The sequence below is a fragment of the Ovis canadensis genome, chromosome 1 (genome assembly GCF_042477335.2).
Source record: "Ovis canadensis isolate MfBH-ARS-UI-01 breed Bighorn chromosome 1, ARS-UI_OviCan_v2, whole genome shotgun sequence".
Lineage (NCBI taxonomy): Eukaryota > Metazoa > Chordata > Mammalia > Artiodactyla > Bovidae > Ovis > Ovis canadensis.
Window position 1 is genome coordinate 147,293,578 of NC_091245.1, and position 13,924 is coordinate 147,307,501.

The following is a 13,924-nucleotide window of genomic DNA, read 5'->3' on the forward strand; positions in this document are numbered from 1 at the left end:
GCATTGCAGGCAGATTCTTTACCATCTGAGATACAAGGAAGAACCAATAGACTTAATTATATCCTCTCATCTCTATACTGATATCTCCCAGTTTGACTACAAGTGTATTAAATGATTTCATTTTAAATTTGTAAGTCTGTTTGCTTAAGATCCCTTTAGACTTCATAGTAATTTAGTTTTTATAGACATGTTAGTGTTTAAGTTAATTTTATGCCTTTCCTATATGAGGATGATAATTTCCCTCAGTAGAGCAAGTGTTTTTGACTGTTACTATAAAGTGAATTTGAATTTCTGTACTTTTAAACTCTACTCAACCTTTGTTCCTACTCTCTCTTTTCAATCTCTCAGTTTTTAACCAACAGAAAGAATGTTTAACCCAGTTAACACGGATAAGAGATGCATTCTTCCACCACTAATAAACAATAGGGATAAAATAAAAATGATTGACTTCTCAAAGATCAATTTAATAATGTAATAATATTCCAAGGGCCTACTATGTGCCAAGGAGTCTATTAGGTACTGAATGTAGCATGTGGGGCAAAATCTTGCAGCGTAGTAGGGAATATAGTCAATAATTGAATGGCTAAAGGAAATGACCCTCACAGATGTTGGTACCATGGACTTTCTGTTTTATACTGTATTTCAAATAAGCCAAAAGCCACAGATAAATTGTCAGCCCTGAAAACTTATATATATATATATATATATATATATATATATATATATATTGAGGACATGAGGGGGCCTTCCTGATAATTCAGTTGGTAGAGAATCCACCTGCAATGCAGGAGACCCTGGTTTGATTCCTAGGTCAGGAAGATCCACTGCAGAAGGGATAGGCTACCCACTCCAGTATTCCTGAGCTTCCCTTGTGGCTCAGCTGGTAAAGCATCCATCTGTCATGTGGGAGACCTGGGTTCAACCCCTGGGTTGGGATGATCCCCTGGAGAAGGGAAAGGCTACCCATTCCAGAAATCTGGCCTGGAGAATCGCATGGACTGGAGTCCATGGGGTTGTGAAGAGTCGGACATGACTGAATGATGTTCACTTAACTTTTTTTCATGTATTGAGGGCAAGAGGAGAAGGGGGCAACAGAATGAGACGACTGGATGGCCTCACCAATCAATGGACTACTGTTGGAGCAAACTCTGGGAGAGTGTGAAGGACAGGGAAACCTGGCATACTGAAGTCATGGGGTCACAAAGAGTCAGATATGACTTAGTGACTGAATAACAACAATATAAATATTACATATATATGCATATCTTTGTAACATTAATTCCTTTCTGTCCTTTAGACATAGTTGAATATTCATGTGAAAAATCAGCATTGAAATTTTAATCTGAAGCTCCAACTTGGCAGTCCAGACATTCTGATATTCTAGTGTTGTTAAACCTAATGTAGTTCACCTACAAAGAAGCATTCTCAGCATAGGTACAGATGTATCAGTCACTGATCTGACACCACCATTTAGGAAAAAGGCAGATGATTGGTTTGATTAAATGCCAGAATAGAATGATTCTCACTCCTACAGCCTTGTCAGATTTGTCAACATCCTTCACCCTGTCTTTCTTCTTGTGGTACTTACACCTAAAACCGTACATTAAGCAATTTACTTAGGTAATCCTTTTATGAGCAGCTGCTACTCAAGAGGCACAGAGAAGTCACTGGTAGAGGTGAAAGGTTACTTGGGGAAAAGAAGACTAGATAAAGCATAAACACAAGTGAAAAGTATAATTAAAGTTTCTCCTTAGGAGAGTTAGTTATTCTATTCTTCCTGTTTCATATATAAGCGCTTAGGAGAAACCATTTTCCTTGAAAAGTTGCGAGGAATTATACCTTCCAAAGGGGCTTCCCTGGTGGCTCAGGGGTAAAGAATCTGCCTGCAATGCAGGAGCCGCAGGAGAAGTAGGTTCGATCCCTGGGTCAGGAAGATCCCCTGGAGGAAGGCATGGCAACCCACTCCAGTATTCTTGATAGAGAATCCACGGACAGAGGAGCCTGGAGGTCTACAGTCCATAGGGTCACAAAGAGTAGGACATTACTGAAGCAACTTAGCATGCATGAAGGCATATCTTCCAAATCAGCCAATGTTTCAATGAATGACTTGGGACATACTATCAAGATAATTATTTTATTCCTTCAGTTTGATAAAGCTAAAATTCTGTGCAGTCTTATTCGTCGTCAACATTTTTTTTCTAGTTTGATTTTTAAAATTTTGAATTTGGAAACATAATGGGTTACTTTACTCCTAAACTGTTGCAATATTGTCTTTGAATAGTCTTATCTAAACAGATGGAAATGAATCCAGCAAGATTTTCATTTATTAATTCACATGCAGAGTGACAGTAATATTCTAGGACAATGAAAATGAAGGTATAAAGATCACTGAGATTTGACTTCAGCTAAATTTGGTCTCACTGCAACACCCTTCTCTATTCAGTGATCATTAATGGATTCTTTTCTACATTGACATTTTAACCTAGCATCTTTTGGGATCCTTTCAATATTTGAGTTTCATTATTCAAAATTCTAGAATTATTAATAATTCTAGATTATTAAACTCAAAATTTAAGGCAAATTGCGCCTCACATAAAAACTCATTTTGTCTTTCCAACATTGTAGAAGTAAAAAGTGAAGGAAAAAAGTCTGGTTTTCACATATTCCTCTTTTGGTCATACAATATACTTGGGAAACAGAATGCTATGAGGAAAGGAAACTTGGACTTGAAATCAGGAAATGGGCAGTGGTCTCAGCTTTCCTCTCAAAGGTTGTGCTAAGTTAAGCAAGTTTCTTAACTTCTCCAAGCTTCTTTTCTTCCTACTGTTTTTGAAGTCCTAAAATCGATATGAAATTGTTTATTGAACAGTGGTACAAAATGACTATCATTAGTAGTAACATGTACATAAGGGTATGTCAGAGTGGTTCTATAAACTTTTCTCATCTTGTATGCTCATCAATTTTCTAAAAGTAGTGTTACTTCATGGCCCTATTTAAAGTGTCTGATCATCTAGTCTAGTTGGGACACTGCTCTAAAAATCTGTGGCATTTATTAACTCAGCTGCTACAAAACTATTAAGTATAAAGAAACTTACAATCTCAACACCTTGCAGATGAGTCCTTTGAATTTTGATAAACATGAAGCTATGTAGGTATTTTTTTTCTTTATACATTTACGAAATGAGAAAGCAGGGAAAATTTGGCTTGAATGGCTATGAAAATGGAAGCTTTTAGAAATCATACACATTGTGACCATACACATTATTTAATGTTTATAATGAATGAATATACATCACAGAACATTGATTATTAAAAGTTTTTTCATGGTATTTCCTCTTAAGGGACAAAAAGATCGTTGGGGGAACAGTTATATTTTCATTGTTTCATAGTGCTCTAACTATTCTTCTTAAACACTCTCCACAAAATTGTCCTCTAAATGATTCTGAGAAAACTACATGATTTTAATAATATATATGTGGTGATCATTTGGAAAGGCTATATAATGCATCTTCTGAGATACACAATAGGTAGAGATTAGTTAGAAATACTAAGCATAAACTTATTTTAAGATATGTTAAAAAAATATAGGACTTGCTGCTGATTTCATTTTCAAGATCAAAAACAGAGTTGTGCCATACAACAAGATCTTTTCAGAAGAAATGGAAATGACTGTTAACAAGTAATGTGATATTTGTCCCTGACACACAGCTTATTGATCTGATGTAATCTTTTCTTTCTATCTTATAAAGATGTATTTTAGTCTCTGTAAAACATATTGTCACTTTGTGTCTGCAAGGCAATGGAAAAACTTTTCCTGAATAACTATTTTACTCTCTTAAAATCATGAAGAAAAGTGCAGCAGTGGATTTAAACCAAAAAAACACAAGAAAATTGAGTTTAACTTATTCAAGGAACAGGAAGTAGGTTGGAATTGAGGCAAGGGAATCTAATAATGATTAAGTGGAGGGGAGGGGATGAAGCTTACAAGAATAGAATATATTAGGGAATCTACTGTTTAATAGAAAGGGTTACTTTCAAATTTCCCAGTTTGTAAAGTAAATCCACAAAATTAAAACTTAGTGAAGTTTGTCTGCATTTCCTATAACTACAAATGTTTTTTAGTTAAAAATTGCAGTTCTCCTGCATCCTCAAAATATGTGCTATTATTGTTTCCAAATTTAAAATAATTTTTTGTTGTTGTTGTTTTTAGTACTCCAAAGTCATGTGTCTATGGCCATACCACCCTGAATGCACCCAATCTTGTCTGACCTAGGAAATTAAGCAGGTTTGGGCCTGGTTAGTACTTGGATGGGAGACTGTCTGGAAACACCAGGTGCTTTGGGCTTCCCACGTAAACAATCCGCCTAAAACATAAGAGAAGTAGATTCGATCCCTAGGCTGGGAAGATCCCTTGGAGGAGGAAATGGTAACCCACTCCAGTATTCTTGCCTAGAGAATCCCATCAGAGAGAGGAGCCTGAAACGGGCTACAGTCCATAGGGCAGCACAGAGTTGGATGCGACCGAAGTGACAGCATGTGTGAAAAGTCATTTATGAATCATTTTAATAGGAAATATCTTGACCAACAATGTATACAATGGACATATGAAAATCTCCTGTAAGTCTTCAAAAAAAGGTTAAAAAAAAAAAAAGAACCTAAAAGCTCTAATTAATCTAAAAAGACCTCAAGCACAGGTAAAATTTGCCCTGAAATGTCAAGATTATAAAGCCCAAAACCAATTCTGTGAGTACATTAGATAAGATGTTAAACATTAGACATAAGACAAATTTCTTATACTGAGTCATGAGCTTTGTGACTTGAGCAAATTACTTCTCTGCATGTGCCTTCTCTGTGTTGAGAAATACCTGTTAGATGATGCCCAAATTTCTTAAATTATTAGAGAGCTCCTGACTCATTGAAAAAGACCCTGATGCTGGCAAAGCTTGAGGGCAGAAGGAAAAGAGGGCGACAAAGGATGAGATGGTTGGATAGTATCATGGAAATGAGTTTGAGCAAACTCCTGGAGAAAGTGAAGGAGAGGGAGTCCTGGCGTACTGCAGTCCATGGGGTGACAAAGAGTCAGACAGTTTAGTGACTGAACAACAACAACATAATATAAAAGCTCCATCCCAAAATCACAACTGAAAGCTCTTAGTCCTAGTAATACAATAAGGCTTATCTTCAGAAATAAGAAACAAAAGATAAGAAAACTATATTTATTTCTTTTCTGAAGTATTGATTCTCTTTCTCATAATTTTCTTGAAATAACAAAAAAATCACAGGGCAACATAAATTGTCCAAGAATATTTAGAAAGGATCATAAGTTGTTTAGAAAGCAAAAATTCCATTTCATAGATAAAATAATTTATAAACCTGTCCACTGTATCCATACACAATAATCAGCAGCCAATTAACTTCCTAGATGTTCTTATAATTCTCAATCAATAACAGCTGATTACTTTATTTTCCAATTAATGATTCTCTCCTATTAATGACCCAAATGCAACTTCAAAAAGAAGTGAGTGAAAATTATCACATCAGAAACAACCCCATAATCATTTCATAAGAGGATAATTTAGAGATAAAGCTTCATTTTGATGAACTGAAGCCAATTAGGCAGTATATATTCAACCTTAGGCAATGAAGCCTTTTAAACAAAGATTTTTTTTTAATTGGGAAGAGGGAATTATGATGATGAATTACTACTTTCACTTTTTACTCTGAGATTTCTCAGTTGAAATAGAGAAATACAATGATATAATCCAGAGCCCAGAAAGCTGAGATTACATTCTTTGTGCAGAGGGAGTTTTAAAAAATAGGTCCTACATGTCCAAAGGGCACACAGATAACTTCTGAGTAACTCAAACATAAACAGGAAAGAAATCTGATAGAGAATCTTGGTGGTAGTCCAAAGCAGTTCTAATTACTGCCACTCTTTGTGAAAAATTTTGAATTAATAGGATGGGAGGACAAAGGAAAAGGCAAGGCATGATGAACCTTCCAACTTTATAATCTGAAACCTTGACCCTCTTTCAGAGTGGGCCTCTCCCCATGAAACTGCCTGAGCTGATGGATGAATGAGTATTTCATGCAGTGGGAGAGGCCATAAAGAAACATTTCTCTGGTTGTTTTACCTGTGTGAAACATCATCATTATGGAGGGAGTCAGGCTCTCCCCCTCATGAAAGTACCAAGAAATTCTAAGGGCATATGTTTATTTGAGTAACAAGTTATTTGGGTCTGTTATTTAGCATCAGTTAGGGCCATGTTTCCGCCTGCACTATGTGTGTCTATTTTGTGTATGAATACTTCTTTAATCATTATTTCTATGTATTATCAGTATTCCAATAAATTCAAGGTATCTGTGATTGAATACCATATAGTCATTTTTTATTACAAAGATAAAATCTTTGATAAGATTTTTTTGGCTAGATTAAATCTGGTGAATAAATAAATGAATACACCATGTATCTTTAACAGATCGATTTTATTCTGCCCATAAATACTGTGATAGTTACATCAATTCAGCCGCTTATTTCTTGGGCCACTGCTGGACTGTTCTAAACTTTCTCACTGATGAATAGTGCTCTGAAAGTGAAAGTGAAAGTGAAGTCACTCAGTCGTGTCCAACTCTTTTCGACCCCATGGACTGTAACCTACCAGGCTCCTCTGACCATGGGATTTTCCAGGCAATAGTACTGGAGTGGATTGCCATTTCCTTCTCCAGGGGATCTTCCCAACCCAAGGATCGAACCTGGGTCTTCTGCATTGTAGACAGACGCTTTGCCATCTGAGCCACCATGGGTTGAAATCCAATAGGGTTTCTGATATAATTTTGTGAATGAAAATAATGGTTTGGAAGGGAAAACTTTTACCAAAGCATTTTGTGTTGGGAGTATGTGTATTCATGGGAACTTCTTAAATTTGTATATTCATGAGAATTGCTAAAATGTATCCTCAGTTGCATGGAGTATGACACATAGGTTAACACCTCACCGCCAGTTCCAAGATCATCAGTATTAAAGAATCTGCCTGCAATGTGGGAGACCTGGGTTCGATCCCTGGGTTGGAAAGATTCCCTGGAGAAGGGACAGGCTACCCACTCCAGTATTCTGGCCTGGAGAATTCCATGGACTGTATAGTCCATGGGGTTGCAAAGAGTTGGACATGACTGAGTGATTTTCACGTCTCATCACATCCTCAGAAACTTACCACCAAGAGTAAAATCCTTCCACGTTGACTAACTTTTTAGAAATAAAACGCAAGGATGGAACATAAACTCAGAAATTTCCTACTCAAATATGTATAAGAGAGAGTATCAGAGGAAAAGGAAAACTTAGTCTCTGTTTAGCATATTAGCATTCAGTAGCCAGGCATGCTGCAGTCCCTGGGGTCGCAAAGAGTCAAACATGACTGAGCAACTGAACTGAACTGAACACATTATCTTATTTGTCTTAACATCATGAAAAAAACTGTGACCTATTCTATGTCAACGTCATGAGTGCTGACTTTTCTGAAGAACCACAAGAAAAATAATTCTTTAGTTCTTGGTGCCAAGAAAATCTGCGTTACTTAGAGTCTATTTTTTTTACTAAACATTAGGTCAGTCTTGTATCTTTCTCTTTTAGAGTTGGTTAGATAAGGCTGAAGGGGATGTTGAAACAAATTTATACAAATGTACAGGACTTTTTGCTATACATCTCAATATGATGCTATTATACTGACTATATCAAGATCAAAAAGAAAAAGATAATGTTGCGTTCTTATTAAAGTCAGTTTTCTCCGTTTGATTATAGAGCAAGCAGATAGGTGCACATGTTGAAAGAAGAGAAAGCAAAGAGTAAGGATTTCAACAGATGAAAAATCAGAGGAGTTGTCTTAAGAGGGAGGCAGGAACAGTGTCACATTCTCAATGAAGAAAGGGCTTTCTTGGGTCCAGTGGGGTTGACTATTGCCAAACTTGTGATTGCATGCTATGTTGCTTCAGTCATGCCTGATTCTTTGTGACCCCATGGACTAGAGTAGCCTGCCAGTTTCCTCTGTCCGTGGGATTCTCCAGGCAAGAACACTGGAGTGGGTAGCCATTTCCTTCTCTAGGAGATCTTCCCAACACAGGGATCAAATCTACATCTCCTGTGTCTGCTGCATTGCAGGTGGATTCTTTACTGCTGAGCCACTGGGAAAGCCCCAAACTTGAGGTAACTATAAATAAGGACAGAATCTTAGTCTCTCTAAAATTCAATATAATTTTTCAGACAATATTTCCCTCGCCTCTTTTAAGATACCTATTTGAAATTCTCTTATGTAATTCTCTTATTCTTTCATACTATTCATCATCGGTTTATAGCTTTATTTTTATCCATTTATTGTTGGTCTCACACACCTGACTAAGGGTACCAGGACAGCAGGGATACACCATTTTATCCCCAGGGCTTAGTCTTGTCTAGCAAATAATCTTAAATACATGTTTTAAATATGTGAATGACGTGTCTTCTACGTACTGAGAAACCCATTAAGAAAACTTAAGGACAGAATCTGAAATTATTCCAGTCTTGGTACTGTTAATGGTAAGGGCTTAAAGAATGAAGAGAATCACTTTACTGAGACAGTTCATAACTTCCTTGTCCTTTCCTACTTAAAGTAAGAGTATTGTCTTTGTCCATCTGGGCTACTATAATAAAAATGCCATAGATTGAATAGCTTAAAAAACAAGCATGTATTTCTCACTGTTATGGAGGTTGGATGTCCAAGATCAAAGCACCAGCCAGTCTGTTGTCTTCCTACTTTGCATACAGCTATCTTCTCCATTGTATCCACAAATGGTGGGGAACAGAGAGAGGAAGCACACTCTATCATGTCTCTTTTTATAAGGGCACTAATCTCTTTCATGAGAACTCCACCCTTATGACCTAATTACTTGCCAATACCTCCTGATACTATCACAATGAGGGTTAAGATTTCAGAATATGACTTTTAGGGGAACATAAACTTTCACTCCATAACAGGTGTAGAATAAGTTGTAGATTGTTACAGTTGCTGGTAGTTCTTTTGAATAAAGACAAGGCAGTTTTAATATGCCCATCTTTCACTTGACCTGTTGATATGAATTACACAGATAAGTGCAAAAAATTTAATGAGACATGCTCTTGCAGCAATCTTAACTGTGGTTAATGAAGCCTGAAAAAAAGAAAATTAAATTGTTAGAAAGTGGAAATAAAGAATTTTATAGTCAGATGCATTTTTGTATATTAAATATTGTTTTGTGAACCTGATTATACTTAAAAATACATGCGAAATAGATTTTTATGTGGACATGCATGCATGTTCAGTAGCATCTGACTCTGCAACCCCATGGACAATCACCCACCAGGCTCCTCTGTTCCAGGCAAGAATACTGGAGTGGGTTGCCATATCCTACTCCAGGGGATCTTCCTGACCTAGGAATCGAAGCTGCATCTCCTGTCTCTCCTGCATTGGCAGGTGGATTCTTTACCACTGTGCCACCTGGGAAACCCTTTTATACAGACATTTGAAATATAAAAGAACAAGTAATCTAACACCATAGCATCTTTTTCTGAAGACAGTTCAACAAGAAAATGAGTAAACAATCCTAAGGAATTCTTTGAATTCACACAGGATAGTGAGACCAAGAGGTCGTGCCTCTCGTTATTATGATCCACTAGATACTTTTTTTTTCAGTTAGGAGAGGTTGGCACCCCACTCCAGTACTCTTGCCTGGAAAAATCCCATGGACGAAGGAGCCTGGTAGGCTGCAGTCCATGGGGTTGTGAAGAGTCGAACACGACTGAGCGACTTCACTTTCACTTTTCACTTTCATACATTGGAGAAGGAAATGGCAACCCACTCCAGTGTTCCTGCCTGGAGAATCCCAGGAACGGCGGAGCCTGGTGTGCTGCCGTCTATGGGGTTGCACAGAGTCAGACATGACTGAAGTGACTTAGCAGCAGTAGCATAATAATGAAAGTTTTGATCCACTTGAGGAACGGATAGATATTGGCTTAATTTTCTAGCTATTTGTTGGGTCACCCTCTCCTGAAGACAGCGTATTGACTAGAAAGGCAGATATGCTTTAACTTGACAAGGGACCTTTAATTTTAGTGTCTCTTTAAGGCACTTATTGGTAATGATCAACTAAGGGACACTGGGATCCACGGACAGAATGGTATCCATACCCAGAGGGAAGAAAACTGCAGCTTTGCATTAGTGCTATAATGCTTTTGCTTCATTTTTATGTTCTACGTATGGTAATCAAGAGTCCCATTAAAGTAAAGAATGAAGTCTGGTAGTCTGTTGCTTATTATGCACTCGCATCATTGCTATTTGCTTTTTCAGTAATGGCGATTTCATTTCTGTCAAGAATTATAGACTTTTCCAAGGAAATTCTTACCTTGAGAGGATTCAGAAATTGCAGTACCTTCAGGCAACACTTAACATGGATACAAAAAGAAACGAGGTTCTTACTGACAAGAAAAATGATTGATAAGTATACGCTGAAGAAATCATGAAAACATTAGTAAACCCAGGAAAACTATTCAGTGGAATCAGCTCTATGTAAATGAACATCAACATTTGCATATTTCCTTTTCCTTCTTCATACATTAAGAGGCCCCAGGTGGTGCTGAAACAAGAGTGCAGTTTGTTTTGGGATTCTGTAACAATTTGTGTCTTTTGCTCATTCACCAGCTGTGTCAAATATGGTGCGTGATAGCTGGTCGGATCTTCTCATTGTAGAAAACATTTTCTTTTAAAATCTGGTTCTTGATAGTCATGTAAGTGGAAAATAACTTATGACCTAGAAAACCATGATTTAGATCTTAAACTCAGAGTCTTACTCAAGAGAAAATATAGTCCCTTATTGCTTTAGAAAACCTAACCAGGTACAAAGAAAGTGGTATTATCAGTGAAAACCAAAGCACTGGAAAAAAAGGAGAGGAAAAAAAAGATCACAGTAAGAAGATATTACTATGTTATCTTTTCTAAATATTAAGATAACCAGAAATGAAAACTTCTCAACTGTTCATTTTAAGAAAATTGGCCATACAAGACTGTAATTAAGGATGTTTACAAAATGTGTAGATCCCATTGAAAAATGAGAATGTGGAGACCCTTGTTCAAAAAACAGGGGGGGAAAGTAACAGTTAAAAGTACTAAGATATGAAGCTCTTTCTTTTAAAATATTTTATTACTTATAAAACACAATGGAAGAACACATGAGTATTAACTTCAGTTCAGTTCAGTTCAGTCGATCAGTCGTGTCCGACTCTTCGCGACCCCATGAATCACAGCAGGCCAGGCCTCCCTGTCCATCACCAACTCCCGGAGTTCACTCAGACTCACGTCCATCGAGTCAGTGATGCCATCCAGCCATCTTATCCTCTGTCGCCCTTCTCCTGCTGCCCCCAATCCCTTCCAGCATCAGAGTCTTTTCCGATGAGTCAACTCTTCTCATGAGGTGGCCAAAATACTGGAGCTTCAGCTTAAGCATCATTCCTTCCAAAGAAATCCCAGGGCTGATCTCCTTTAGCATGGACTGGTTGGATCTCCTTGCAGTCCAAGGGACTCTCAAGAGTCTTCTTCAACACCACAGTTCAAAAGCATCAATTCTTTGGCACTCAGCTTTCTTCACAGTCCAACTCTCACATCCATACATGACCACAGGAAAAACGATAGCCTTGACTAGGCGGACCTTTGTTGGCAAAGTAATGTCTCTGCTTTTGAATATACTATCTAGGTTGGTCATAACTTTTCTTCCAAGGAGTAAGCGTCTTTTAATTTCATGGCTGCAATCACCATCTGCAGTGATTTTGGAGCCCCCCAAAATAAAGTCTGACACTGTTTCCACTGTTTCCCCATCTATTTCCCATGAAGTGATGAGACCGGATGCCATGATCTTCGTTTTCTGAATGTTGAGCTTTAAGCCAACTTTTTCGCTCTCCTCTTTTACTTTCATCCAGAGGCTTTTTAGCTCCTCTTCACTTTCTGCCATAAGGGTGGTGTCATCTGCATATCTGAGGTTATTGATATTTCTCCCGGCAATCTTGATTCCAGCTTGTGTTTCTTCCAGCCCAGCATTTCTCATGATGTACTCTGCATAGAAATTAAATAAGCAGGGTGACAATATACAGCCTTAACGTACTCCTTTTCCCATTTGGAATGAGTCTGTTGTTTCATGTCCGGTTCTAACTGTTGCTTCCTACCTGCATACAGATTTCTCAAGAGGCAGGTTAGGTGGTCTGGTATTCCCATCTCTTACAGAATTTTCCACAGTGTATTGTGACCCACACAATCAAAGGCTTTGGCATAGTCACTAAAGCAGAAATAGATGTTTTTCTGGAACTCTCTTGCTTTTTGCATGATCCAGCGGATGTTGGCAATTTGATCTCTGGTTCCTCTGCCTTTTCTAAAACCAGCTTGAACATCAGGGAGTTCACGGTTCACGTATTGCTGAAGCCTGGCTTGGAGAATTTTGAGCATTACTTTACTAGCATGTGAGACGATTGCAATTGTGCAGTAGTTTGAGCTAACAAATAGTAAAAAATAACATTTTGGTATCACAATTTTATAAAATACAGTAAGCACTAATTAATATGATAGTAATTCATTATAAGATATTCCTGGCTCATTTTCTATAAATTTATTTACTAAGTCATCAAAATTTATATTTTTAACAATTTCATTTTCAATCAACATAATTACAAATGATGTCATTTATGCTAGGCAGATGTTTCACAACAAACAATTTGGATATTTTTAAAGTTAGAAGTGTCATTATGATGACACAGCTAAAGCTATTAAGAATATTTTATAGATGGACAATATTGGAACATATTTTTTATAAATTATTTCCAAGTTTTAGTTCATATGGAGCTGTTGATTCTCAAGGAAAACTGTTCCTAAAAAGATTTATCTTTTTATACACATCAATTTCATATCCACCTGAATTTAATTTTAAAAGTAAATTTATATAATAGCTTTTTTACGTTTTCTCTGAAATTTCCTTTAGCTTATATGGCAAAAAACCAAACGTGACTTTAAGATTTGTAAATAATTTAAAGCACTTGCTTATGCATTCTGTCACTATATATTTAACTACAAGGAAAAATATTAATTGTCTTTATTCTTAACAATTGATTCACCAAAAATTGCATATTGTAATCCAGTTTGCACAGATCAACTATCTTTACATTTAATTTATATTTTTAGCCTATGGCTACTTACTTTGCAATGTTGTAGCAGCTTTCAAAAACAGAACCTGAACTCTAAAAAGTTCCAATAATTCCATGATATGCCTTATTGAAACGTCAAATATATGCATTTATTTTGTTATAATGTACTGACAAAGTTTACTGCCTGAGCAGTTATCTTTTCTAAGTGTTAGTTCAGTTCAGTTCAGTTCAGTCACTCAGTCTTGTCTGACTCTTTGCAACTCCATGGACTGCAGCACGCCAGACCTCTCTGTCCATCACCAACTCCCAACTCATGTCCATTGAGTCAGTGATGACATCCAACCATCTCATCCTTTGTCATCCCCTTCTCCTCTCGCCTCCAATCTTTCCCAGCATCAAGGTCTTTTCCAAAGTGTCAGCTCTTCGCATCAGGTGGCCAAAATATTGGAGTTTCAGCTTCAGCATTAGTACTTTCAATGAATATTCAGGACTGATTTCCTTTAGGATTGACTGGTTTGATCTCTTTGCAGTCCAAGGGACTTTCAAGAGTCTACTCCAACACCTCAGTTCAAAAGCATCAATTCTTCTGTGCTCAGCTTTCTTTGCAGTCCAACTCTCACATCCATACATGACTACTGGAGAAACCATAGCCTTGACTAGACGGACCTTTGTCAGCAAAGTAATGTCTCTGCTTTTTATTATTTATTTATTTATTTATTTCCCCAGTGGTCTGTCTGT

General features: G+C 37.1%; 1 pseudogene; it reads left to right on the forward strand.

Moving 5' to 3' along the window:
- Window positions 1-4,226: 4,226 nt before the first annotated feature.
- LOC138431521 (5S ribosomal RNA) lies at window positions 4,227-4,345 on the forward strand (annotated as a pseudogene).
- Window positions 4,346-13,924: the final 9,579 nt, after the last annotated feature.